A 3,749-nucleotide genomic window follows, 5' to 3' on the forward strand; every position below is an offset into this window, starting at 1 on the left:
GACTGGTTTCGCAGATGCGCACCTGGGACCGCAGATGCGAGTCCGCAGGTGCGAGGAAGGGGTCCGCAGATGCGGAATCTGTGGTATTAAGTGAGTTGCGCAGGTGCGCACCGTTGTCCGCAGATGCGGAAGAACAGGTGCAAAACACCTGGGCAGAATCCTTAAATAGAACCCTTCGCGAATTTTGGTCATTCTTCACAATTTCAACTCGGTTTTTAGATCTTTTGGGAGAGATTTGAAGAGGGAGTCAAGAGGATTTCGTTGAGGTAAGTTACTTGAGCCCTATACTTGTATACTTGTGATTTCTCGTTGTTTTAATCATGGTAATTAGTGAAAATGAGGGGTTAGGGCTTGAAATATTTGGAAACTAATTTAAGTATTTGAAGGACCAAACGATGTCGGATTTTGATGAATTTGGTATGGTTAGACTTGTGAGTGAATGAGATTTCTAGTTTTGTAAATTTTGTCGAATTTCGAGACATGGGCCCGGGGGCCGAGTTTGAGCCAATTTCAGGTTTTGGTCTAATTTTGTAGTTTTTCTTGTGGAATTCATTCCATTAGCGCATATTGATGGTATTGTACTGATTGTGAATAGATTCGGAGCAATTGGAGGCTGAGTCCAGAGGCAAGATCATTGTGGGTTAGAGATTTGACCGGTTTGAGGTAAGTAACGATTGTAAATCTGGTCCTGAGGGTATGAAACCCCGGATTTCGTATCATTCTACTATTTTGAAGTGACGCACATGCTAGGCGACGGACGTGTGAGCGTGCACTATTGCGGATTTGTGACTTGGTCCGTCCCGTAGCAACTGTAAAGTTGCATATTTTGTTGAAACCATTTGATACTTATATGTTTTAGAAAGAATTTCTGTAAATTGGGCTGAATGCCATGTATGGGCCTTGCACCAATGCTGTTTGGACCCTTAGGGGCTGTTTCTTACCATCCTCTCACTGTTTTTGATTGAAAATTCTATACTCAGTCATGTTTATACTTGTTTACCGCATAACTTAGTTTTATGACTCTATTTTGATGCATATAAATGTTTTGGGCCGAATGCCCTATTTTACTGAAATGCTCGAGTGGCTTGATTTGTGAGGATGAGTGTGGATAGGGGCTGCCCGCCTGCAGCATACTTTATGACTGAGTGAGGCCGAGGGCCTGATTTGTGAGGATGAGTGTGGATCGGGACTGCCCGCCTGCAGCATACTTTATTATTATCGCACGTGAGTTATCCGTGCAGATTATAGCGCTTGGGCTGAAGGAGCACCTCCGGAGTCTGTAAACACCCCTAGTGAGCGCATGTACCTACTGAGTGCGAGTGCCGAGTGTCGAGTGCTGAGTGACTGGGAGGCATGAGTGATTGTGAGGTATGCCCGAGTGGCAAGAGTGATTGTGAGGTATGCCCGAGTGGCACGAGTGACTGTGAGGTATTCCCGAGGGGCTGTATATGAGTGATGTTTTGCCCGAGGGGCTGCTTATGATTTCATCATTTTTTCTCACCTTTGAATTGAATCTTTGTTTGAAAAATTGTTGGAAAAATATCTTTAAATGATTTTTACTGGAACCGGGTTTAAACGAGATGATTTGATTCAAACACTGATTTTTAAAGCATGATGTACTTTATTGAGATTTCATGATATGAATGTTATATGCTTTATTGCTCGTCACTACTGCTCAGTCTTTATTTATTGTTGTTACTTACTGAGTTGGCGTACTCACATTACTCCCTGCACCTTGTGTGCAGATTCATGTATAGCTGGACACGGTAGCGGTTATTGAGTGTTCTCGTTGTAGATTTTCTTGGAGATAGCAAGGTAGCTGTTTGGCGATCGCAGCCCCTGCTCTTCTCCCTCTTACCTTCCTCTAGTTGTATTTAGCTATTTTTCAGGCTGAGTTAGCCTTGATATTGATAGACAGATTGTAGCAGATCCTCATGACAAGTGACACCCCGATGTCAGGCTTTTCTTTTCCGCACTTCTGTTTTTCTTTGATTTGAACTCTTTTAATGGAGGTTTTATGTCAAATAACCTTGAAATTATCTTTAAAATGAAAATATTGGTTTGTTTTGGAAATGAGTCGGCTTGCCTAGTTCCACGATAGGCGCCATCACGACAGGGGTTAGTTTTGGGTCGTGACAGATTAGTATCAGAGCCTAGGTTATATAGGTCTCACGAGTTATGAGCGGGTTTAGTAGAGTCTTACGGATCGGTACGGAGACGTCTGTACTTATCTTCGAGAGGCTGCAGAACTCTTAGGAAAATTTCACTTTCTTGTATTCTATCGTGCGAAATTGATTCAGCTTGAGACATAACTCTTTGAATTCCTTCCATGCATCTCTTATGCGTACATGAGCGCTCGGTATCAGTTGTGCATCACCGGCTTGTGATTCTATGAACAAGGTTGAGATGTGTATTCTGTGTTATGGTGGTGGGCCAGTCTGGAGGACTTGAGGCCATGGTTAGACCGCAGCTTAGGCTCGGTAGCTTCAGTTGTAACCTATACATTTGGACTCATATGCCCGATAATGTCCCTACGAGTTGAATTGTGGCTCGATGAGCAGTGGAATGGCTTTATGGTGAGTATGACGTAACTGTTGGAAGTGTTAAGACTGTGTGAATGTGACGAGAAGTGTTTTCTTTGAATGTAAAGGAAGGCCATTGGGTGCTTGATTTTCGTTTTGATGCGGCGTACCATCTCGAGTGTGAATGTTTTGAAGGATCTTTTACGTTGTTAAATTTTGGGGCAATTAAATTCTCATGTCTGTCAATAAGTTTGAACTCAAGAAGAGTAAGTGGTTGTGTAGTAATGGTGGTTGCGAATGGGTTTTTCGATGTTGATGGCTCGGGAAAGATAATCTTTGAAGAGACTTAGAGTCGGTAACATTTTATTGGTTCAGGTGCGACAGAAAAACATTTCGATTTGATGTAGCAGTGTGGTAGCAAAGCATGAGGGAAGACATGGCGGGAAGTGTTTTGCGGTGGTTGAAGTACTAGCAGGTCAAGTAGGAGAAGTAGAGGTTGAGAAGTTTCTTAAAGGAGATGGTTTAACCAAAGTAAGAGTGGCAGATTAGCATATGAATTCACTAGTAGGGTAGTCGTGTGCCTTGAGAAAGTGTAGAATGGTTCGGAATTGTGTTAATATGTGAATCAGCCTGCATACTCTGCATACTCTAAATTGAATATGGCAGAAAGGAGTGTGTTTGAAATGAATAGAGGCGTGAAAGTCTGATTATTGTGTTAGGTGCAATATGACTTGAGTTCGGAAGGTATTGTTGACGTACAGTTGATGTCAATAGGGAAAGTACAGACTTATATAAAGGGTGGGAGAGCACGAACTCAGGGGAATTTACGAATTTCGTGGTCATTGCACTCAGTGCAGTATCATTGGGAAATGTCGGTAAGGAATTCCACATGTGGGTTATCTCCTGTGTGCAGCTAGCGGTGGCGTGATGTTGATGAAGCTTTTGTGAGGAATATTACTAGCTACCCGATAGAAGGCCGCGTGTGTAATTTTGGCTGGAGATTCAAAATGTTCATGAAAGGCTTATTAAAAGACTTCGAGAAGTCTGGCAGGTTAACGGTGCGAGACCTTGGTAATTGAGAAGTAGAAATCCTTACGGGTTCTAATTTTATATAATTGTAGCTTAAGGCTAAGTGGGGGAGTCTGCTATCGACGAGTTGATTACACGGTTATGGGTCGTATTAGTTTCGGTTTGGGGTATACCGGTGAATCAGTTATGACTTACAGA

Source organism: Nicotiana tomentosiformis, chromosome 9 (genome assembly GCF_000390325.3).
Source record: "Nicotiana tomentosiformis chromosome 9, ASM39032v3, whole genome shotgun sequence".
NCBI classification, from domain to species: domain Eukaryota; kingdom Viridiplantae; phylum Streptophyta; class Magnoliopsida; order Solanales; family Solanaceae; genus Nicotiana; species Nicotiana tomentosiformis.